The sequence below is a fragment of the Lissotriton vulgaris genome, chromosome 8 (genome assembly GCF_964263255.1).
Source record: "Lissotriton vulgaris chromosome 8, aLisVul1.2, whole genome shotgun sequence".
Lineage (NCBI taxonomy): Eukaryota > Metazoa > Chordata > Amphibia > Caudata > Salamandridae > Lissotriton > Lissotriton vulgaris.
The window spans coordinates 434633582-434660223 of NC_141696.1; positions in this window are offsets into that span (position 1 = coordinate 434633582).

The window sequence follows — 26642 nt, forward strand, 5'->3', positions numbered from 1 at the left end:
TAGTGGACATACACTGGTAAGAAAGCTTAGTGAGTTGAATGCTGCCCACTGAGATATCTGCATGATCTGCAGATCGTGAGATCAAATTTTGGTGAGGCCAACTTAGCATGGGTGTCATTTAGGGACTGCCAGGTGTCACAACTGCGACCACTGGCTTGTGCCTTGCTACCCTTGGCACTACTTTTGCGACCCCTGGCCTCAAAGATGGCAAAATCACTGCCTGGAACACAGAGGCAGCTCTTCCTAATGGATGCCGGTTGGAGCTCCACTTGCCTGGTTTCTGTCAATTTGTTTATTACACAATAATATTATTCACTATTAGTGTAATGAAACATGGAGTACATTAGCTACTGGAATATGACAAGATCTGGAAGCTAAGGTAAGAAAAAAGCTGTTAAAAGTATGTTCTATGAATTCTTTTGGACAAGAGTGTGTTTATGTGCGGGAGAGTGTGAGTGTCTTAGTATGTATAAGCATGTGTGTGTGAGTCAAAGTCAAGGTCAAATGGTATGCAATGGCACCTCTGCTACCCCAAGCATTTTAGTGAATTGACGTCTATGCAACTTAGCCTTCCATCCTTTTGATGTCAGTAAACTGAATGCCATTTAAGTAGGTAGCGTTGCAAGTGTTTTAGGTAGTGCGATAAACAAAGCAAGTTGTTGTTATGATTGGCATTTCAAAAATGCATATAGAATTCTGTATTGTGCTCCTACAGACCTCCCCCAGCACAGGACTCTGCTAAGCAGCTAGTGATTGGGAACTTTTATATTTATTTTCTGTGTTTTTGACCTATTCTATTTCGCATATTTCAACACGTATAGGAATGCAAAGGCATAAAAAAAACTATAACTCCTTTTTGGGTCTGCTGTTAGCCTAGATGTGTTGGCTTTAATAAAAAATCATATAATAAACATAATATCATTATTCTCATTTTGCTTCTGCCCACCGCAGTATACAGCATGGTGCACAGAAACAGTCCACTTCAGCTATTGCTTTACCTGACGGTGAGTGTCATGATTCTGCTCTTGCACAATGTGCACAGCTGCTAACACTTCACTATATAAATTGTATATATATAATATATTCACTGAAAAAACCATAGGTTTCACAATCGTTATAGTTAGGAATTAGCATTTAAAAAACCTTTGAAATTCACAGAAAAAAACCATAGGTTTCACACCAGTTATAGTTAGCTGAACATTTTAATAGGGAATTTCAATGGTTTTGTATGAGAAAAATGTTCAGCTAACTATAACTGGTGAGAAACCAATGGTTTTTTCAGTGAATTTCAAAGGTTTTTTAAATGCTAATTCTTAACTATAACGATTGTGAAACCTATGGTTTTTTCAGTGTATATATATATATATATTCACTGAAAAAACCATAGGTTTCAAACTTGTTATAGTTAGGAATTAGCATTTAAAAAACCTATTAAATTCACTGAAAAAACCATAGGTTTGACACCAGTTATAGTTAGCTGGAAATTTTACTGACATAAAACCATTGAAATTCCCACGTTATAGTTAGTTGGACTCACTATAACTTGCGCGCCTGCAATGCACTGCTGATGACATCACATATTACATCACTCATGACATGGTCAGTGACATCACTCATGACATCACTGATGACACCACCCAGTGAATGTGTGTCTTTCTGAAAAATAAATATGTTTTATATATGTATATGTAAAGGTCGATGGAAGAATAAATGTTTAAATAAGTGTCTAAATGGATGTTTTAAAAAAAAGAATTGAATGGTTAACTGGCTTATTAAGTGTATCTTAGTGAATACATATGTTAGCGAGTATTGTTTAAATATTTAAATATTTGTATCAGTGTTTCACTTTGTGTATAAGTGGCTGCATGGGTTGTGAGTAGCTACATGTGTGTGTATATGGGTTATTAGATGTTTTTTTTAGTATCAGTATGAGTGTCTGTATGGCTTAGTGGGGGTGTTACTTAGCACATAGATGCATCAATGACTGACTCACTGTTTGTATGTGTTTTTAAGACAGCATATGTGCAGGACTGTATGGGTGGATGAGTGTGTATATGTGTGTGTTAGTGAGTGAATGACTGTCTCACTAGTGTCTTTATCAGTAACTACATATGTTTTGATCTAGTATATGTGAGTATTGATGTATATAGGTGAGTATATGTGAGAGTGAGAGATTGAAAGAGTTCTTGTTTAAATAAGTATGTGTTTCTATAAGTGATTGTTTAAGAGAGTAAGTATGTGTAAGTTTCCTTAGAAGTAAGGTGGTAGTGTGTGTATAGCTGTATATGCAAATAAATGGATGTTCAATAGTTTATTTGCATGTGTGATTGATTATGTGTGTGAATAACTTTTGGATGACTGTCGGTGTGTAACAGAATGTATAGGTGTTTCACTACATATGATGAGTGAATATATGTATGAGTGACTATATAGAACTGTTGGTGAATGAGTGGATGTGTATATAGATGGTGGTATTACTGAATTGGTTGTTGTAACTGGTATGGGTATCTCTATTTTTTTGAAAATTTTAGTTTCTATTTTTGAATATGTGTTTCAAGGGTTACATTACACTGAAAGGAGGTCTGTCACTCTGTCACAAGGATGGTGTCATCAGTGATGTCATGAGTGATGTCACTGACCATGTCATGAGTGATGTAATATGTGACGTCATCAGCAGTGCATTGCAGGCGCGCAAGTTATAGTGAGTCCAACTAACTATAATGTGGGAATTTCAATGGTTTTATGTCAGTAAAATTTCCAGCTAACTATAACTGGTGTCAAACCTATGGTTTTTTCAGTGAATTTAATAGGTTTTTTAAATGCAAATTCCTAACTATAACAGGTGTGAAACCTATGGTTTTTTCAGTGAATTTCATAGGTTTTTTAAATGCTAATTCCTAACTATATAAGGCCTGAAACCTATGTTTTTTTCAGTGAATTTCAAAGGTTTTTTTAATGCTATTTCTTAACTATATAAGGCCTGAAAGCCCACTAGGAATCTCCAGTATGCGCCAGGGGACTGCATTGCAGAGAGGCTCACTGGTTAGAGGCGGCAGACCCGAGAGCAGAGGACGGCCCGGGACCAGGGTTCGATTCCCGGTGCGGCAGGTTTCCGGACCAGGGTCAGCGGACTCGGTAATTCTCTCGCCTCGGTGCCCACTCTGATCAGCGATCACACTCGGCAACTCTGGGCATTAGCTTGCCTCATCTTCACTAACGGCCACACCAGACCGCCGGGGATGCCTGGTCTCACCCTGGAGATACCCAGTAAGGGACCATCTCTCAGGGAAGCCAGGAAGGGTTTCGCAGCGGTCGAAGCGCCTTGGGACCCTCCGGGTAAGTAGTGCGCTATATAAAATGCCTATACATACATACATACATACAAGCTATGCCCCTTTTTACACCTCTCTGCAACGCAGCCCCCGTGCATGTTTGAAGAGGGGGAACTAATTCCCCTTGCATACTGGGGGCCCCTGGGTGCCAACTAGCCCACCTGGAACCTCCAGTATGCGCCAGGGGGCTGCATTGCAGAGGTGTAATGAGGCTATGCCCCTTGTTACACCTCTCTGCAAAGCAGCCCCCTGCCGCGTTTGCAGAGGGGGAACTAATTCCCCTTGCATACTGGGGGTCCCCGGGGGCCAACTAGCCCACCAGGAGCATCCAGTATGCGCCAGGGGGCTGCATTGCAGAGAGGTGTAATGAGGCCACACCCTTTTTTACACCTCTCTGCAACGCCGCCCCGTGCATGTTTGTAGAGGGGGAACTAATTCCCCTTGCATACTAGGGGTACCTGGGGTCCAACTAGCCCACCTGGAACCTCCAGTATGCGCCAGGGGGCTGCATTGCACAGAGGTGTAATGAGGCTATGCCCCTTTTTACACCTCTCTGCAACGCAGGCCACTGGCGTGTTTGCAGAGGAGGGACTAATTCCCCTTGCATACTGGGGGCCCCTGGGTCATATCTGCCCAAACACCGATATTCCAAACGATTGAAAATGACTTTTCTTGAGAAACATTTGGATTTGGATTAGCATGTCCTATACTTTGGAATTTTTGAAAGACTGACTTTGAGGATGCTATAAATTACTCAAGTCTGCCCAAATTGTGTGGGTAAAATTGATACCTAGTCACTTTGAATAAGAATGTACTTACGTCTCGTCTAACATTTGGAAGAAATATCTAGTTATATGACAACAGGATACAGACATAACTTGAAGGAAATAAGAACGCCCTGAAGAAGTTCTGTTGTACAGAACGAAACGTTTCGGCTGGCTGTGGAACATAAACTTAAGGAAAATAAAAGCATTTGAATATACACCAAGATTCATCGCTTCAATAAGGACTCTAAGTGATATGATTTGATTGGACTTATTGTGCAAGTGGTGGTGTGCCAAACTTTGGAATATTCTCCACTACTCTCTACTACGTACTCTCTCCTACTCCACTACTCTCAAATACTCACTCTCTACTACTCATTCTCTACTACTCTACTACTCTCTACTACTCTCTCTCTACTACTCACTCCCTACTACTCACTATCTACTACTCTCTACTACTCACTCTCTACTACTCACTCTCTACTACTCTCTCTTTACTACTCACTCTTTACTACTCACTTTCTACTACTCTCTACTACTCACTCTACTTCTCACTCTCTACTACTCACTCTCTACTACTCTCTCTACTACTCACTCTCTACTACTCACTCTACTACCCACTCTCTTCTACTCTCTACTACTCATTCTCTACTACTCTCTCTACTAGTCTCTACTACTCACTCTACTACTTACTCTCTACTACTCTCTACTATTCTCTCTCTCTGCTACTCACTCTCTACTACTCTCTACTACTCACTCTCTACTACTCACTCTCTACTACTCACTCTTTACTACTCTCTACTACTCACTCTCTACTGCTCTCTACTACTCACTCTACTACTTACTCTCTACTACTCTCTACTACTCACTCTCTACTACTCTCTACTACTCACTCTGCTATTCACTCTACTACTCACTCTCTGCTACTCTCTCTACTGCTCTCTACAACTCACTCTCTACTCTCTATTACTCACTCTCTACTCTCTATCTCTCTACCTCTCTCTATTCTCTCTCTACTAGTCTCTACCACTCTACCGCTACCTCTCTACCTCTACCTCTCTACCTATACACCTCTACCTCTCTACCTCTCTCTACACGCACACATATACACATATATATAAGCATATATATGCATATGCATTTATATATATGTATGTGTCTGTATATATATATATATTTATACATACATATATAAACATATATAATCTGTATATCTATATAAATACACATATACATGCATGCATACATATACATGTATGCATACAGATGCATGTTATTTACATGAAATTTAAAAAAACACTAATAAAAGCAAAGCTAAAAAGTCACCTCATTACAAACAGAATGGCTTTAACTTAAACGAGGGCGAGATCTATTGCATTTTCAATGCTTGTTTACTTTGGTTCCATCAAGAAGGCATTCAGATGTGTCACACATTTGCCATAAATTCTGAATGTTAGCACTCTAGTTGCTCATTAGATCACTGTAGTAAAGCTACTGCTCACCAGGGAAGTCTGCTGCTGGTATTCAAAGTGCATGTTTCAGTCTGCATGTCAGAATTTTTTTTAATGAAATAGAAGAGGATTTGAGAAGTCACTCAAAATGATCCCTAATTTTTCTTTCTGAAGCACTAATCATACTTTCTATGGCAAAATGAACCCCCTCATTTTGTTCCTTTTTAAATTAAATGTTTTCAGACTAACCACTTCATTCTAATCAAGATGGCTTCTGGTGTGCCATACTTTTGTCATAAGTAAGACTGTTAGCGCTCTAGTTGTTCTTTAGAACACTCTGGTACATACTATCATTGGGCTATAGTTGCGCTACATCTGGCTGATATTTGGGCTACATTTGCATTTTTTTGTGTCTGGTGGCCATCTTTGGGCTACATTGGGCTACATTGGGCTACATTTGGGCTACATTAGGGCTCTAACATATATACAGCCCAATGTAGCCCAATATATATTTTTTTTAAAGTTAATTTACAAAAAAACAACTGGAGCATATATCTTGAGACATAGCAAACGCACATCGGGCTACCAGTTCTTACAATTTTTCTATTTTTTTTTCTTTTTTTGCCCTGGAGTGCTCCCGGTGCATGCCCCGGTGAGTGCCCCGGAAAGCGTAGTATTTTGAAGCGCTCCGGTGCGCGAACCGGGAAGCGTCCCGTTAGCGCCAATGTCGCGAACGAAAACAACATCGTGACGCATCGCGTAAGCGTGACGTGTCACGTAGCTGCGCGATGTGTCTTATGACGCACTGCGTAAACGCACCCGGAAGCGCTCCGCGGCGCGGCCCAGAGCGCGTAACGTAAGCGCGCCGGAGCGCGTAACGTAAGCGCATCGGGTCATGTGACTTGAAAATAACACTTTTCATTGGTTCTCATCATTTTTTTTCTCCAAATAATGAAAGCCCCCTCCTTTTTTCCTCATTCTTACTTTCTTCATTGAGAGAGCAAGAGCTATTTTTGAGCAAACAATGGCATCACTTGTTGCTGCAGCTGGTGGACCCCCACCACCACCCCCACCACCAAGAAAAGAAGGTCCACCACCACAGTTTCTTGGAGGACAAGAAGAAGAGGAGGATCAACAACCAAGGCGCTTCCTCCCTGAAGAACCAAGACAAAGGCACAATAAAGTGCACTTCATTTGGCAATTCTTCTCTTTTCCTGATGACCAAAAAAAGGTGAACGCCCCCAAAGTCACCTGTCTTATTTGTGACAAAGTTCTCTCCAGGGGCAACCCCACAAAGAAATATTCTTTTGGTAATTTTACCATGATCCGCCACATGGAGAGGTGGCATCCCAATAATTTAGCCCACGCTGAAGTCCAGGAACTTCGAAACAACCCACCCCCTGTGGCCAGCACTTCCTCTTCTGTACCCTCACTTTCTGGTCCTGAAGAACGCCAAATGGTGCCAAATATTCAGCAAAAATTTGGCCAACTCAAATTTGTATGCATTCTTTGTGGCAAAACATTATGCTATGGTGAACTTAGCGTCACCTTAATAAATAATGCTGTAGACAACCACCAATGCAGCAAGAAAAGAAAACAGTAATTATTTTCTTTTTTTTTGCTCCTGTTGAGCCATTTCAAATTCCCTGTTTTTTGTTTGTTCCCTTAAAAAAAACCCAAAAATATAAAATTGTTCAAAAATACAAAAAAATAAAAAAATGTTCAGAAAAATAATTAAAAAAATATAAAACAACAAAAAGAATTTAAAAAAAGTTCTTTTCAGAACTACCTCCCATTTATAAAAATATTGCCAATTTTTTTTAACTCTGGCATTCTTTTTTCTCTTTTGTGCGCTTCCCGGTGCGCTCCCCGGTGCACGTACCGGGCGCTCCCTCCGCGACAATCGAAAAAAAAAAAGATTTTTTGTTTTTGCCCCGCGAGGCCCTTTTATAGCCCCTACATCAAACCTAGGGGGTCAGGTGGGTCTACCCCGCCCCCTTATGGTCATTTCCCCCTTTGTTTTGGCCACCTCTTGTGTCTCGATCCTACCGAGACACAAGATGGTGGCCACTCCGGACTGTTTCGAATGTTTACAGACACCCGTGAGCCAATCAGCTTTCCGCGCGCAAGTCGCGTGTCGCACCCGGTGCGCTCCCAGGGGTGGCGTACCGGGGTGCGCCTATAGATATATATATTTTTTAGAACATAAATTACTCAAAATCCACTGGAGCACATATCTTGAGACATAGCAAAGGCACATCGGGCTACCAGTCCCTACAATTTTGCCAAGTTTGGTGGAAATCCATTCAGCCGTTCGGGCTGAAAGTGAGGTCGACCGCCCAATGGAAATTAACATGGGGAAACACGTTTTGGGACCCCTCTTTTATCTTGGCCCCCGCTTGACAAATCCCCCCAAACTTTCAGTGAAGGACCGGGGTGCCGCAAGACCATTTTGAGGAAATTTTCAGGCAGATTCGTCAACCGGCGCCAAAGTTATTCCAAATAGAATTTTGAGATTTAACATTGAAAAAATCCTAACTATAACTACCTACTGGCAACCGCCAGTAGGTAATATATATATATATATATATATATATATATATATATATATATATATATATATATATATATATATATATATATATATATATATATATATATATATATATATCAAAGAAACGGCACCTCATCACTCCAGAGAGACCGAAGGGACACAACAGGGGACCAGGAAGAAAACCTTTATTCACGGACAGATGGCATGACGCGTTTCGACATCTCGTCTTTTTCAAATGCCTTTACACTGTGTGCTGTCACCGCTGCCTTTCAAATGATCAATTTTGCTTCCATTGGTGGGAGCCCAGCGAAGGTGATTGGTTGCCAGAACGTCTTCCTGTAGCATGCATCGGCATACCACAGTTCCCAGAGTGCACCATTTTCTGCAATCAGGTAAGCGTTTCTGTTTCCCTCTTTTAACTCGTAGTGAGTGCTGGAATCGGAGAACAGGCGTGTATATATATATAGGCTTTTAGGTAATGCTTTTTTTCATACAATGCATACGAAAAAATATTCAAAAAGGTAATGACCTTCAACAAAGACAAAAGGTCAGCAGCCAATGCCAGACCCATTGACTTAGCTAATGCTGCTGTATTTTTGATATTTGTTACCTTATTTATGTTTCTGGCCTTACTTTGGCGTAAAATCATTTTTTCTGGAATACACATTCACCCATTCAGAAAGGATTGCTCAAGGCATACGCATGACCTAGGGTACATTTTATTCACAAAGGTGAAGCAATCGCACATGCATAAGATATATAGATTTGTCAAAATTGCATTTTTTTTAAGCTAACGGGGATTTATCCCTTTATTGCTGCTATATATTTAGATATACAAACGATTGAAAAGTGTATACATATATACATTCTTTTCTCTTTTCTATGTCCATGACCATGTGACTTATGACACTATCACTAGAGGTGTGTTTACCTTTCTATGCATACATAAACCGCAATTATTTCGCAGTGCAATTACAGTGTGATTAAGGGCAAGTCGGCCCGAAACACGTAGCTGTTAGAAATAAAATACCATCTTGCTGTACCTGGTTGGTCCGTCTCCTTCTATGCTGGCGTGGCGTGCTGGGCGAGACTGCAAGGAGCTGATTATTTTTTATATATATATATATATATATATATATATATATATATATATATATATATATATATATATATATATATACTGATTGCACAATTGTTCATGGTCTTTGAACTCCAATTTTTACATTAGCCCAGTCTTCAATCCTTAGGGTATGTCAGAGGAAAGAGGTTAGGGAACTCTTACACAATTGTGGTGTGCACCTACTGACATTACCTTAAAATTTATTCACAAACATGATAAAGAGCATTTAAACAATTTTCTGAATATTATGCAGATGTAAATGCTGTTGTACATGCAGGAAGATGAAAGAATACCACAGATTCCTCAGGACGTGTCTAAGAAGAGGAGATGTGTTAGGAACATGGTTACAATGATAACAGAAAGAAACCAAAAGATAAATCAGAACATTCAACAGTTTCCCAATCATACTCGTGCATAGGCCGCATAATGCGTTATGTAAACAAATATAGAATTATGGCGGCCTTAGGCATGTGCAAGCTGTGCTACATATACATACATATTTGAGTGGCGGCCCCTGGCAGAGATTTGGCGGCCTCCGGCTCTGTTCCACTTCCAAACACCCTGACCCCCCCTATTCACTGGCTTCAGTGCTCCGCCCCACCCTGACCCCCTCTCCCGGGGCCCCCTACCTACGCTCCCTGCCCAGGGCCGCCATGAGCCTAGAGCAACCCCTGACCACACACATTTGTCATATTTTTTCCTTGTTCTAGTGACTTCTGATGTGTAACTGTGAAAGTCATCAAATGTGTGTGATGAAATAGGAACGTTGTGTGACTCGTAAAAACAGGTTTAGATAACACCTAATTGCAATTATAATTTAAGCATTTCATAATGTGCTCCTGTTCTGTTAATCTGTGTGTGTATATCAGGAATTCTAGCTGCATTTAAGCTTTCTTTAAATGAATATCCTGTCCCTGTAGGAGCTGGGCAACTAAGACATAATCAAACCACACCGGAATCTGCCTGGTTCCACAAATAAAGTTAATGATGTATTATACTGAAATTATATTTTACTTTTTGGCATTGTAAATATTTATATGTATATTTATATATTTATTCAAATGTGATTACAATGTGATTATAGTATGTTGTCCGTGTCTATTGTATGCAAATAGAGCACTAGCACTTTAAAAATGACCAGCACAGTATGAGTTGCGTCATGTGAACAAGGCCGTGGGACGGGCCGAAACGGGTCATGGCGACTAGCTTGGTGGCAGAATAAACAACTGAAGCACAATTTGGGTCCAGGCTCATTTTTTCAGCAGAAACGTGCAACGAGGAATTGCAGTATATATATATATATATATATATATATATATATATATATATATATATATATATATATATATATATATATATATATATATATATATATATATATATATATATATATATATATATATATATATATATATATATATATATATATATATATATATATATATATATATATATATATATATATATATATATATATATATGTTGGACTTGGCCCTTTTGGCAGGTTCACCCCGAAACTTTTTGCATTTTCCTAGCCTGTTTCTGTAACCTGGTGTTGGTGATATTAGGCCTCTGCGCACTTTTTCACTGTGGCCCAGTGTAAAGTGCGTGCGCTCTCTGTGTATGTGTGGTGAGAGTGGCCTGCCCTCCCATAAGAATGCATGGGGATATGTGTGTCCATGGTGGTTCCTGATGTGTGGGTAGTGCAGGGGCGAGTTTGGTATGTGCGAACTCATGAGATTAAATGCTGCGCGACGGTGTGCGCAGATTTAATGTGTCTAGTGTAGAAGTGCCACTTTTAGAAGTTGGCATTTCCGTGTGCAGTGTGATGCGAATTGCCTGTTTGGCTAGTGAGTGACAGGGGCTGGCTGGTGTGCTTGGCTCCAGGAGCCAGGATGGGTCTGCCCGGTGGTAAATGGAGGTATCTGCATGTTGATGTTAGGGAGGAGTTGCACCTGGGACCTGAATAGGGTTGTGCCTTCCCTACACAATGCTGGCTCCACCTCCTGTGGTGTGTCTGATGTCCCTAGCCTGTTCAGTGAAAGGGAGAGAGGGGCTGAGCAAAACAAAGTGCTCAGGAGTTCCCCTGAACCAGCTGTAGATGGTTCTCTCATGGCCTGCACCTTGTTAACAAAAGAAAATGTAATATAAAAGAGGGGTTGTGACCCCATGATTTTGTTCTTGCTTTTGACTTGAAACAACCAGGGGCGTGCTGCTCCTGGGGCCCACGGGAAGGCTTGCCTCCCTGGGCCCTGCCCTGCCCCTGGATGCCTGGAGGACTTTTTCCTTTGCTGAGGAGCTTGGTGCTCCATTTATTCTCCCCCAAAGACTCCAAGGACTATTAGGACTTGGTGCTGTGCTCCTAGCACCTGTGAGCGCTTTATTTTTATGCCTTAAGCGAGCTTAGTGGTTCTGATGAGGAGCGCTGTATTTTACCTTAATTGCCCAGCTAAGGAGCAGCATGGGCTGCGCAGCGCGATGCTGTTCGCCCTTCAGGGGAGATTCCCCCGTCATTCCGTAAATACGGGTGCCACCCCGCTTATCTTTATTTAATTACGGGTGCCCACCCCCTTTTAATGCTAGTAATTAAGCGGGTGCCCACCCCGCTGTATCTTTTCCATTGTGAGGGAGCCGACCCCTCTTACTGCTGGAGTAAAGTAATCACCGCTGTGGTTCGGAAGTCAGGCAAGCCTTGCCTGGGACGTGGGCGGGGCCGGGACAGGAAGTCCCGCCCGCCGGTGACGAGAGTGCAGAACGGGGCTCCCGTGAGGAGAGGGACGCCCCGCAAGTGAGAGGGAAGCCTCCTGGAGCGTTGCAGGCTCCACCGAGAAGCCCCGGTCCCAGGAGGGGGCCCGGGTGAAGAAGGAAGCCCCGCCGGCCACACCAAGTGCGAGGAGGAGCCCCCGACAGGAACGAGCAGCCCGGCAAGTTTAGAAGGGCTGGGGGCCTCCATAGGCGCTTTGCCAATACCAACCGCGGCCCTGTGAGGGTGGCAGTGCAGAGTGGTCCCGCCAGGGAGCGGGCCACTCCAACAGGGCATGATATGCCTTCAAGAGCCAGCGGGCTCCAACAATGGGGCATTATTGATTTTAAGAAGCCCCGTGACGTGCCAGTGAGGGCACTGTGTCTGTTCCTGAGCGGCCCCGTCCTGCAGCGGGCCGCTCCAACGTGGCCAGGAATATTTAAAAGGGGCCAGAGAGGCCCGTGTTCTTCCCGTGGGATGCCTCAGTGATAGGGAGCATGTTTATTTCTAGAGCCTTGGTGGCTCCAATGACGGGGAAACTTCAATTAAAAGCCCTGTGGGGGCCAAAGGGCACCGTGGGCAAGTCCCCTGGTGTCATGTACAGCTGCCCGGCTTGCTAGAGGGCAGCTGCCATGTACCTGGGGTATAGTTGATCTCAGAGCCAGAGGGCTCCAACGCTCCCCGTGTTTGTATTGCAGAGCCAGATGGATCCCTGTGAAGCGCAATTCGTGAGAGGGCCAGAGGTGGCATAGAGGTGCCAGGCCTTTCCCCAGCTGCACAGCACTTAGTGCCAGCTGCAGCGTTTAGGCCCCATGTAATGGGTTTCAGCTGCACAGCAAGTAGTGGGCAGCTGCCCCTTTTAGGTGCAATTCCAGTGAGAGTCCCTGGGAGGGACAGAAGTGGCAAGGAGGTGCCAAGCCTTCCACAGCTGCTCAGCACTTAGTGCCTGCTGCAGTGTTTAAGCCCTGTTATTGTTCTCAGCTGCCCAGCAAGTAGTGGTCAGCTGCAACGTTTAAGTTTGCGCAGATGGCGCACTCCTGACTGGCGCCGCCTTGGCAGCGCGCCCTGACTAGGTATGGGCGAATTTTGCGAATCTCGCGTTCGCGAATTTTGCGGTTTGCGAACTCGCAATCCGCAAAATCCGCGAATTCCCGCGAATTTGCGGATTTTTTTTTTTATGTTCGCACGGGTTTCTGCAAGTTCGCGAGGGTTTTGTACAATTTCGCAAATTGCGAAATTGTACAAAACGCGTGCGAACTTGCAGAAACCCGTGCGAACACAATGTGCCCAGTAGGGTATGTGCCTCTTGTGTGAATAAAAGGTCAGAGAAAGATCAGTTCAGCAGATGAAGAGAAAGAAGCTCGGGTATTGCGCTCGTGAAAGTCAAGGATGCAAAGCCTATCCAGCATCACAGCTGATTTTCCACGGTAGATTTGGGAAGAAGGCACACCTGTCCAGCCTCGACGACGCTCACGATTGTTTTTGGGCTAATGAATGAGTCACTGAATTTGAGCATCAACTAGTTCAAGCGACCATGTGTGTGTTACTATGCAATCGCCCCGAAGGGCGCAGGGGTCCCTTGAGTGAGCTGCAGACCTGACCTGTGCCCAGCCATGCAACTATTTTACAATGGCGCCAGCAAGCTGTCAGCGCCGTTGTAAAATAGTTACAAAGTTAGCTTGCACAGGAAGCACTGAGATAAAATAAAGCAGCACCTGCTTCGTTTTATCTAGTGGTTCCTGTGCAAGCTAACTTTGTAACTATTTTACAACGGCGCTGGCAGCTTGCTGGCGCCATTGTAAAATAGTTGCATGAGTGGGGTTCAACTTTTGAACCCGTTACGCTCGCGGATATTTTTTTGGCGGATTTTGCGGGAAATCCGCAAAATTCGCGGATTGCAGATTTCCCAAAAATCCGCAAAATCCGCGAGCGTAACGGATTTCCCGCTCACACTTAGCCCTGACATTCTGGACACAGGGCATTTGAGCCTCTTTGGAGATGGCCAGGGGGACGGGTAGATGTATAGGGCGCAAGGCCCTAATGTGATTGATGTGCTCATGTGATTATTGTGCTAGGAAATGTAATGCATTTAGTATGTTTTACGCACCGTTTGATACCTCTAAACTGTGGTTTATGATTATGAGGTTATTTTGCATTCCATGTGGTTATGCTAGTGAGGGTATGTTTCACTGTGTGAGTTATGCCCCTAATGTGAGTCATACTTAGGAGGTAGGGTCTAATGTGTTTAGAGTAGTGAGGAGATTGCATAATGTGTTCGTGCTGGTGAGGTTGGTGCAGAATGCAATTTGCGCCTGATGTGACTGTGCATAACGTACTTTATGTTACAGGTTGAGGTGGGGTACAGTGAGTACCGGTGTCTACTGGTTGTATGTTTATGATCTATGTTACTTTTACCAATTTCTGCTAAGTGCTGATCCTGACAGTGGCCCACGTGACCCTGTCCTGTGTAAATCGACCCTTGTGAATATTGCCCGTGCAAGTTGGCACAGTGTATGCGATGCGTTTACTATTCTAATGTGTTTTGAGAATACAAACGCTATTTTTATATAAACTTGTGTGGAGTTCCTTTTGTAGTGTGCCTGGGATGTTGTTGCTGTGTGCGTGCACAAATGCTTTACACATTGCCTCCGAGATAAGCCTGACTGCTCGTGCCAAGCTAACAAGGGGGTGAGCAGGGGTTATCTTTGGCGTGTAACTCCCTTGCCCTGACTAGAGTGGTGGTTTCTACCTGGCTTTGGCGCAAGCCTTAGCCAACCTGAAATCCCATTCTAACAATATATACATATATATATATATAGGCGTAGATCCATTAAAGACCTACCAGGTGTGTTTGCGTTTGGTATACACCTTTAAGGAGCGGCACGCTGCACAACCTATCAGGAAAGGCTAGATATTTTATTTGGGACACACGCCTTTCTCTGAAACATTCACACCCCTGGCGCTGATGAAGGCAGCAAGATACGCCGAAATGCATTCGCCGACTGTGGGTGATGCGGGACTGTTACTTGCCTGTTTGATGGAATAAAGTTTGTCTCCAACGGTTCCTCTGCTGTGGCCTCTTCACTTTATCTTCGGATTAGGTGTGGAATGTGGATATTTCGGCGCGGTTTCCAGTAACGCGCAAAGAGGTCCCCGCTTTGTTCAAGTAGGCTCTGGACAACTGGTTTCTGCTTAGGTGGAGGATTGCATCCAGGGTACCGGAATCACCAGAGCTCCCTTGTCAGACCGGGAAGACGTGTGGCGGTGTTGAGGCCATTCAGCTTCACGCTGGGCGAGGTTTGAGTCTCAGCCTTGCCCCCGTCTAAAGCGACCCCCGTGACTGCAAGGTAAAGCGGTTGGGGACTGGAGGAGACTACGAGTTTCATGGACATGGGATAAGGAAGGTTCTTTACCCAGGCAGTGTGTATCCGCTTCACGCAGCACCTTCCAGACACGAACATGGACATTGCATGCTGGGACTGGTAGGCGTAGATCCATTAACGACCTACCAGGTGTGTTTGCATTTGGTATACACCTTTAAGGAGCGGCACGCTGCACAACCTATCAGGAAAGGCTAGATATTTTATCTGGGACACACGCCTTTCTCTGAAACATTCACACCCCTGGCGCTGATGAAGGCAGCAAGATACGCCGAAATGCATTCGCCGACTGTGGGTGATGCGGGACTGTTACTTGCCTGTATGATGGAATAAAGTTTGTCTCCAACGGTTCCCCTGCTGTGGCCTCTTCACTTTGTCTTCGGATTAGGTGTGGAATGTGGATATATATATATATTTATATATATATATATATATATATTCCGATGCGATGGTAACCCATGTTGAGTCGCGCACGAGCTGGGATGGAAGGTTACCAGCCTTCATTCACGGTATGGACTCAGTTCAGCATCCGTGGTTATAAACAGCCTTACTGCAGCCTGATGCATTTCGAGTCTTCTCTTCTTCAGAGGCTTGTTGCGTAAGGTACGTGCTGGGCGAACACTCTCCTCCATTAAATGCACAATGACACGCCCACAGTGGGGCAGCATGAATAGGTAAAGAAACTCAAACACTTCAAATCCCAGAATGCTACGCACTGCAAATTATTGCTGCCCCACTGTGGGCGTGTCATTGTGCATTTAATGGAGGAGAGTGTTCAGGAAGGTGAGCGCCAAGTTCGCGAACCGGGAAGTGTTCTGGGCAGCGGACTATAAGGATAAAAGAATGATAGACTTTTCTAATACTGTATGTTAATTGTTTGTTGTTTTTGTTGTTTTTTTTTGTTTTCTTTATTTTTAAAGTATTTTTTTTATTTTGATTGTGTTTCATAATTCATTAAATTTTCTAACATTTCAGTGTCAGAAATTTCAAAATTGAATATAGGGTGTAAATTGTCCTCATTTTGAAGCAGGTTATCCACTGCTTCAACACATTGTAGTAGTTCCTGGTCTCTACTTTGATCCATAAAATCATCAATTTTTTCTTGGCTGCTCTCCTCCAGTACAATTGTAAATTTAACTTGTTGCTCGCCTTCCATTTTGCCTGAAATTTTGATTAAAAAAATATATATTAGTAGAGATAGGGCACTGTTGGGAATAATTTTAGATAGGCAGTTTTTATCAGTGAATTTATCTTTTGGCAGTGTATAGTATCAGAGTGGAAATAGGACTATAAAAAAGTGTATGTGATTTAACCAAGACAAGCCTAACTCCATTCATAACTATAACAGAGAAGTCTATCTAAATCTATAACTACTATAGAGGGATAGTATATATCTATCAGAAAAAGTCTACCATATTAAGTTATAGTGCACAATATACTTCAGTTTTAAAAATAACAACTTACCTTCACAAAGAAGTTGAATTGTTTGATAGCTATTCAAATGTGATGTACAAGTACAACAAGAAGTAGCAGTCAAAATGGCTGTGTTTTCTTCTCCTCCTTTATATATATACAGGTATATAACCAATCAAATGTTAGATAATAAAAGTAGAAAATGAAAGTAACATTTTCATTGGTTGTCAATTCCAACACTTCAGATGTGTTTTGTGAAGTAATTTACCTCACGGTACTTAGAGAGGTCTACAGGCTTAATGGCTAAATGGAATTTCAATCAAATTTGTGAAAATGAAAGGGATTGTTATGTAGTATGAGCTAATCTATATTTGGTGAGAGTGTCTCTAGTCGTTTTTCTGTAAATTACTTTCCCACCTTTTTTTGGACCGCTTCCCAGGAAGCGGCTCGGTTCGCGAACTTTAAGCGTCACGGGGGTCCACCATTTTGTGTTTCGGTCGCATTAAGATACAAGATGGAGGACAAATAATGTTTAGAATGGGTAGAAGGGGTCATGGTAGACTTATCTTGACCCCCTAGGTTTTCTGAGGGTGGCTGAGGAGGCTTATATGTGCGGAAAAAAAACATTTTTTAAAAAAATTCCGCGAGGTTAGCTTTCGGTTCGCGAACCGGGTAGCGCCTCGGGGAGCGTAATTTGTGGAAAATTAGTGAAAAAAGTTAGAAAAAAATAAGAATTGAGAGTTATCAGATGAAGGGTAGCTCTGAGAAGAGCTTTTGGGTTTATGGTACATTTAGGTACTTATAAGTAGGTACCTATGCACAGTCTTAAATTCAGAATGAAAATTCTGTTGGGCTCATCTGAGAAGTGAACTCCATCTCCTCTGTAGATATCTTGCATGTAGTAACGCAAGTTATTGTTGTACAAGGAGCCCATTCCATGGTCTCTCATGTAAGCTGAAACAGATTTGTTTACATGCTTCCTCGCTTTCTCAATTTGTGGACAAAATTGGTTGGACCACCTCCATTTCTGTCTTTGGCATATATTGGAATATACCAAGGCAGTTTGAGGTAAAAGTGCCATTAATTGCTCAAAGGTGTCCTTTAAAAGCATTTCCAGACCTACTCCAGTCAAAGTGCCCAAATCATTACCTCCACAGTGCACAATTAACAGGTCAGGTTTTGGCAAATGCATAAAGGTTTTCACCAATGGTATCAATTGGTGACATTTTAATCCTCTTTGGCCCAACCACTTAATTTCCACATCTTGTAAATTGAGGTTAGGTAAATTTCTGTTCTCAGCATACCTTTGAGCCCAGTGGATGTAACTATGTCCAACAATCCAGACTTTAAACATGGTGAGAGAAGGTTGTGCTGCAGTCAGATGAAGTGTGGTAATGAAAGGGCAGTTGAAACAGTAGGAGTTTGTAAAGAAAAAAAACTGTGGAGTTTCAGTGCTAATGATTCATTAGCAGTGATTGGTGCATTTCCATTTCTGAAAACAGAAGGTTAGGGTGCATGGATGTGTTCTTTGAAAGATGCAATTTGAATGGTCAAGGAAAAAACATTTAATGAAAGATTGCACTGGATACGCAGGTGCAGTGAGAGTTCAGAGTTCAATTGAAACATTGTTGTGTGAATTTGCAAACATGAGAGGTCTTCCAGGAGGTGGTTGCTATGGAAAAAAGGCAGAGAGGGCAGAGGGGGGAAGGGTTTTGATTTGAAAAAAGTGAGGGAAGAGTTATGATTGGCTAATATGAGAGATATGTGTAATGAATATCTGTATTTCTGTGCTTTTAATAGCTGCAGCCTCTGGAGTGCATCCTGTTTGATCTGCTCAAGACAATTTGGTGTACTTCTGAGACTGTTTTGAAACTCAAAAAATATTTGCTAAGGTGAGAAAAGATTTATTTAATTTAGAAAGAGAATAGTATGATTTAAGGAGAAAATGATGAAGAAAGCTGTGTTTTTAAAATGTGGCTTTGTCTCAAGTGAAATACAAATAGATTTTGTTTCTTTGAGAAATTGTAATTGCATATTCGGTTTAGCATTCTGGCATGCAGTAACACAAGTTATTGTTGTACATGGAGCCCATTCCATGGTCTCTCATGTAAGGTGAAACAGATATGTTGTGTTTAAAAACGATTTTTGAAAAGAATTACATTTTTGGATATGTTCTGCTAGAGCTTCATAGGTTGTTTGGGTCATATTTATAAGGCATTTGAGTGTCTAGGATGTTATTTTTCCCTTTTTAAATGGAAAGCGTTCTTCATGGGGCAAGTTTGTTGTAAATATGCTCCCACCTGTGCTTTGCAAATTTAGATTTTGATTATGGGAGTTACATAGCCATGTTAATAATGTCCCAAAAATGGTGCAAGGGCATTCAATAAAACGCTTTCATGTGTCTCAAGGACATTTTCAGTCATTTCTTCTTGAATGCAGGTATACAATTGATTTATATGCTGTGTTTAAAAACTATTTTTTCAAATCAATTACATTTCTGGATATGTACTGCTAGAGCTTCATAGGTTGTTTTGGGTCATATTTATAAGGCATTTGAGTGTCTATGATGTTATTTTTCCCTTTTTCAATGGAAAGCGTTCCTCATGGGGTAAGTCTGTTGTAAATACGCTCCCACCTGTGCTTGGCAAATTTAGATTTTGATTATGGGAGTCACATAGCCATGTTAATAATGTCCCAAAAATGGTGCAAGGGCATTCAATAAAACGCTTTCATGTGTCTCAAGGACATTTTCAGTCATTTCTTCTTGAATGCAGGTATACAATTGATTTATATGCTGTGTTTAAAAACTATTTTTTCAAATCAATTACATTTCTGGATATGTACTGCTAGAGCTTCATAGGTTGTTTTGGGTCATATTTATAAGGCATTTGAGCGTCTATGATGTTATTTTTCCCTTTTTCAATGGAAAGCGTTCCTCATGGGGCAAGTTTGTTGTAAATATGCTCCCACCTGTGCTTGTTAAATTTAGATTTTGATTATGGGAGTTACATAGCCATGTTAATAATGTCCCAAAAATGGTGCAAGGGCATTCAATAAAACGCTTTCATGTGTCTCAAGGACATTTTCAGTCATTTCCTCTTGAATGCAGCTATACAATTGATTTATATGCTGTGTTTAAAAACGATTTTTTGAAATCAATTACATTTGTAGATATGTACTGCTAGAGCTTCATAGGTTGTTTTGGGTCATATTTATAAGGCATTTGAGTGTCTATGATGTCATCTGCAACCGTGTGTTGGCCTCACCTCAAACAAACAAAACAGGTGATGGACCGAATGTGGATCAATGACACCCATTTACCCCAGTCCAAAGATCTGGGCCCAAACAAACCTTTAGATAGGCCACACTTTATCGTCAACCTGAATAAATCATTTAAAATGTTAGGGAGAGATTTATGATTGTTGTATGCCTGTTTTATACCACTGTGTGTCATTTTTGTGATGCAGTGGTGGTGCCAAAGATTTGCTATGTTATATAATAAGTAGGGTGTTAAGTTTATGATGACTGTTATTCATTTACTGTTTGGTAATAGTGGTTAATAACAGTTTTTTTATTATATTTTTCCACAGATTCAACTGCACATCATTTATAAATTGAAAAAATGCCAACTAAAAATCGTATTACAAAGGCGAGAAAACGTCAAAGACAGCAAGATCATGTATTATTGCAGCAGTCCTCTATCCAAAATACTCGTGAAATCACCAAGAAAGCTCCGGGTAAGAGCACGAAATCATTCATAAGAAATATTTGTAGTAAAAAAAGTATTTCTCCCAAAAATGTTTTAGTCCAGAAAAAGAAAAGCAATTTAAATGGAAAGGAAAGACCCATCAAAAATGTTACTGGTAGAGGAAGAGATAACTCTGTGCATGATAGTAGAAGGAAGCAACAGTTTAGGGACATTCGAAAACGAATGTTCCGCAACAGAATAATAGTTAAATTATTAAAAAATATTAAAAAAGGCCAACAGAAAGTGGCATTTTATAAGAAGAAGAAAAATGTAGAGAAAATTATTGATCATGCTTTTGAAATTAAGCGAAAGTTGTTTATTTTGGTAATCAATAGAATTAGGACACTAAGCAAGGTAATTTCTGATTTCAAATCAAATAGTAGATGGAAGAGAGTAGTAAATCGTAGTAACTTTTGTGAAGTTTTTTCCGGAGAATGGATGCATAGTTCAAGTTGTGAGGCATTTTTTTTTTTGTAAAATTTTTTATTTTGCAGATAAAGAAAAAATAAAAATAAATAAAAGGTACCACATTTGGGGCGTAGATGGTCCCACACAGTGGGATGCGTGAAAGTAAGATGAGGCAGAGCAGCAAAACAGAAAGCCAGCAGGTAAAGTCTTCATGTGCTGAGAGTGTCGGCAGTCCCGCATCTATCCCCCAGCATGGGGTAGCTCAGTAAGTGCAGCCGATAAATAGTCCAGGATCGCCCCAGTCTCTAAATAAGCCTCATCTCGGCGATGCAACTGTCCCAATGCAGCACCCAGCCCCTCCCCCCGAGAACTCCCCCCCCCCCGTGACGGCGCCGCTCGCATTCCCCATTCATCCAACAAGCATACTCTAGAGCTGAAATAAGTGTAAATTCCTCAATGACGCCGGGCAAACAGCCGAAGGCAAGCCAGCAGAAAGAAAGGACACCAAGGGGCCCCACTCGTGTCTGAAGTTTTTGTAGTTGCCTATAAATATATCCGCCATTCTCTCGAGACTCAGAAGTCTCCACAATCTAGAGTGCCAAAGGGAAACCGCCGGGGCCTCCTTCCGTTTCCAGGCTGAAGCCAACGTGAGTTTAGCCGCGCCGAGACACAGCCATAGGATCTTTTTGTCGGCTCGCATTTGGTGTTCAAGGCCGGGGTCTCTCAATCCCAGTAGCACGAACTCAGGGGAGTCGTCGACAGGGTACTGCAGAATGTCCTTAATATGGGACAAGATCTCGACCCAGAAGGGCTTAATGATCGGGCAATCCCACCAAATGTGGCAGAAGTCCCCCAGGAGGCCGCAACCCCTCCAACACCTGTCCGTGACCGCCGGGAAAATGCGATGAAGTCGAGCCGGGACCATGTACCATTGCGTAAGAGTTTTGAAATGCGCCTCCCTCAGGAGTATGGAATGATTAAATTGCGTCATGTCCTTCCAAAGCGCCGACCATTCTCCATCAGTGATATCTCTCCCCACCATCTCCTCCCATTGCTCCATGTAGCGCGGTCTGGGGGAAAGGGCCGAGCGGAGCAGCAGCTGGTATAGAAAAGAGATGACCCCCTTCATGGCAGAGGTCTTCAGGAGAAAGGCTTCAAAGTCGGACAGAGGTCTCGTCGCCGCCTCCCGCACCCCTGGCGATGTGGCCCAGTGAAGCAATTGTAGATGCCGGTACCGCTCCCCTGGCTGCACTTGGTAATCCCGCATGCAGTTCTCAAACGTCAGGGGATCGGGGCCATGGAACAAGTGAAGTAACGCCCGACATCCCCCCTCCCTCCAGCCGTCAAAGGGGCCCTCTGCGAGCGCCGGTGGGAACTCCGGATTAAAATGCAATGGGGTGAATGGGGATGGAAAGGTCGTCCACCTCTCATCGCCCGCCAGTGTGTCCCAGACCTTCAGCGTAGTCCCCGTGGGGGTACTAATATACGCGTTTACTGGGCGGTCCCACTTCGGCTTCCATGCCAGGTCCCAGATGGACCGGCCTGCCACACTCCGGTCCATATGCAGCCAGTGTTTGTCAGAAAACTGCTGTGACCACTCCACCATGACTCTAAGTTGGGCCGCCTTGTAATAGAGGTTGAAGTCCGGAAGGCCTACCCCCCCTTCATTCCGCAGGCGTCGCAGGAGTGTAAACGAAAGCCGCGCTCGACCACCCTGCCAGACAAATTTCAACATCACCGATTTAAGATGGCTAAAAAAAGTGGAGGGCAGTGGGATCGGTAGGGCCTGGAACAGGTATAGATACTTGGGGAGAAGGACCATCTTGATAGCATGTACCCGTCCTAGCCAGGAGAGGAATTTTGGTTTCCATTTCTCCAGTTCCGCCCGCGACTTGGCCAAGAGGGGCGGGAAATTGGCCGCGAAAAGGCCGCCTACTGTGGGGGTGAGGTGAACCCCTAGGTATAGAATGGAGCACGAGGCCCAGGCCAGAGGTGTCATCGCCTTCACCCGAGCCACCTCCGCCTGAGATAGGGTCAGGTTCAGGACATGCGACTTGCCATAGTTAACCTTGAAGCCGGCCACCGCTTCAAATTCCAGCAATACATCCCGTACACATGGGAGAGAGTTAGCGGGGTCGGCCACCGACAATAGGACATCATCTGCAAAAAGGGTGATCTTGTGCTGTTCCCCCGTGAAAGGGATGCCCTTCACCCCCTCATGCTCCCTGACGGCCAGCGCCAGAGGTTCAATGCTGAGTGCAAACAGCAAGGGCGAGAGGGGACACCCCTGCCTGGTGCCTCGTGTGTGCCGGAAGAAGGACGACAGGTGGCCGTTCACCGCCACTCTCGAACACGGGCTGCAAAAGTTGGCTCTCACCATCGCGATGAATCGATCGGAGAAACCAAACGCCTGTAACGTGTGGAATAGGAAGCCCCAGTCCACTCGGTCGAAGGCCTTCTCCGCATCCAGCCCCACCAAGACCGCCGGGATGCGGAACCTGTCCGCCTTCTCAATAAGGTGGATTACCCTCCTAGTGTTATCATGCGTCTGGCGGCCCTTGATGAAGCCAGATTGGTCCGCGTGGATAATCGACGGCAGCAGGTCCTGTAGGCGACTCGCTAGAATAGCCGAGTAGAGCTTTGCGTCGATATTGAGCAATGCTATGGGGCGGTACGAGGCACACTGCTCCGGGTCCTTCCCTGGCTTCGGCAGGACCGTGATCACTGCCTCCGCAAGGGTCCCAGAGTTCACCCCAGGTCCAACCATGTCGTTAAAGAGGGCGACCAGGAAGTCACACACCTCAGTCGCATAGGTCTGATAAAAGACTGCGGTGAACCCATCGGGTCCAGGGGCTTTGTGCAATTTCAGGTTTTTGATGGCAGAGAGGACTTCCTCCCTCGTGATCGGAGCATCAAGTAAATCGTTCCAAGCCCCTGATACCTGCGGAAGCGATAAGCGCTGCAGGAATTCACGCTGTTTAGCAGTGTCCAGCTCATCTCCCTTGTACAACGCGGCGTAGAAGCGGCCAAAGACATCCGCCTTCGCCCCGTCACTGTGATGGAGCACTCCAGCAGCATCTCTAATCCCACCTATGTATTCACGCTCCCTCTTGTCTTTCAATTGCCGGGCCAGGTGTCTGCCAATCTTGTTACCCCCGGAGTAGGAGTGCCGACCCAGCCTCAATAGGGTGAGTTCAGCCCTATTTGTATAGTGCGCCTTCAACTTGCCCCTCACCGCCGTCAGAGGACGTAGGGTCATCCTCGAGGGATTAGCTTTGTGCTCCCTCTCCAGCGTGAGCACCTCCGCCTCCAGCGCCTCCCTCTCCTTCCTACGTAAAGCGTTCAATTGCGAGTTGAGGCCCAGGCACGTCCCCCTGATCGTCGCCTTGAAGGCGTCCCACGTGGTCATCAGGGACGTGTCTGAAGGGGGATTGCTTTCAAAAAAGTCCCGAATAGCCAGACGTAAGGCCTGATGGGACACCTCGTCCCTGATCACCGAGGCCGGGAAGTACCACTTCCGGTTCGCGGTGTCAGGAGGCGACCACCGAAGCGTGAGCACCATGAGACTGTGGTCCGACACAGATATCAGGAGAATGGCGGCATCTAAAATGTTCCCTCTAAGTGATTGACTAAGGAAGATGTAGTCCAAACGGGAGTAGGAGTGGTGCACATGGGAAAAGAATGTATAGTCCTTTACCTCAGGGTGAAAAAACCTCCAGCCATCAACCAGACCCATCTCCTCCACCCCCCGCTGCGTAGCCCCAGAGAAGACCCCTGTGTCCGCCCGCCGCCCCCCCGAGCTATCCACCTCTCCGTCCCAAACCAAGTTATAATCACCCATCATGAACACAAGACCTTCCGCAAAGTCCCCCACCTTCTCCAGTAGCTCCTGCAAGTACTTATTCTGACCGGTATTAGGCAAGTAGAGCACCACAAATGTACATAGCCTGCCCTGAACGTGCCCTTTGACCATCAGCCACCGCCCCTCTCTATCGTTGCGGACCCCCATAGGTTGAAAATGCAACGCTGCCTTAAACATTAGAGCTACTCCCCGGTGCTTCGTGACTGCTGAGGACCTGTACACAATGGGGTACGCCCTGTGGCGGAGCCGCAGTTCATCCTTCCGTGCTAGATGGGTTTCCTGCAGCCCCACAACATCAAGATGATGGTCTACAACATATTTCAGGACCTTCTGTCTCTTCTGAGGGGAGTTCAAGCCCTTGACGTTCCAAGTGCCTATACTAATCGGCATGGCAGACACCAAACAGAGAACTCGCTATCCGTAATACAATCGGCGCCCAGCCTGCATTCCTCCCATCCCCCCAGCCACGTGCTCCCAAACGTTTCCAGAGTAGTCGATGGATCAGCCCCTCTACAGCATGGCACGCATTCCACCATTCACACTCTACATTCATCCCCAAAGGCCTACCGTCACGGGCCCTCCCCCCCCAACCCAACAGTTCCCCAACCAAACCCCCCCCGAACCAACACAGAACATTGTACAAAAATAGAAAAAAAAGTGCAATAACTATACTCATTGAGATCAGTAGGCCGAAGTCCGTAGGAAGCCCCCAATCAAGAGACAGGCCAGAGGAATGAAACCACTATTCCCCTTGGCCGCAATCGAGGTCGTCTCCCACCAGAGTACTTGCAAAACCCTCGATCAGAAGGCCCGAGCCTCCCCGGCGCCGATCCGCCATTCTTCGGGGATTACGCCGCCTCAGAGCTAAGCTGTGAGTCGGCCAACGTGGCCGAGGCCACCCAAGCGACTGCTGCTCCTCGTTCCTGCAGGCTGGAAGAAAGGTCCGGACGTTGTCTAGCAGGGGAACCGGCGGGGGAGCGCCCCACCCTATGCCATGAGTTCGAACGGCGGCGCCGTCGAGACTGAGAGGCCGCCGCGGCCTGCGAGGACGGCACATCCTCCAGTCCCAAGAGCTCTTTTGCCGCCTGAAGCGTGCGGATTTGGGCCAGGCGGTTCTGCCATCTGAAGATAATCCTGAAAGGGTGCCCCCAGGAATAGGCGATCCCCCTCTCTCTCAGAAACGATGTGACAGGTCGGAAGTCCCTCCGCTTTTGCAGGGTGGATGCAGCCAAGTCCTGGTATAGTTGTGGCCGATGGCCCCGGAATTGCAGTGAGTCAATGGCCCGGGCTTTCCGCAGTATCCTCTCCTTAAGTTGAAAATCGTGGACGCACACCAATATGTCAGGGGGAGGGCCCCCCCCGCGCCGTGGCAATCCCACCCGGTGCACTCTGTCCATCCGTATCTCCGTCGTGTCCGCCTCATCTAGGACCTGGAGAAACAGCTCCTGAACGTACCCCCGGAGATCCCCCGCCTCACCGTCCCATGGCACCGCCCGTATACGGATGTTATTTCTACGGGAGCGGTTTTCAAGGTCTTCCGTATGCAGTTGAAGGTCCAAATTTTGCTCGGTGAGGCGGATTATGTCTTGCTGGAGCATGTGAACATCGGTGGCCACACTCAGGTCCCTGTCTTCCAGGGTCGCCACCCTCTCTCCTATGCCATCCACATCCCTCCGCACTTCCCGTAGGTCGGAGGCGAGTTGCGCCCTGAGTTCTGATATATCCTCCTTGATGGAGGCGAACAGCTCCGACATGAAGGCTTTCGTCGCCGGGGTGTCTTCATCAGAGTGCTTCGACGACCCACTCGCCCCAGGGGAGGCCGGTTGTTGGGAGGCTTTGTCCTTCCCCTGGTTTCGTTTGCGCTGCA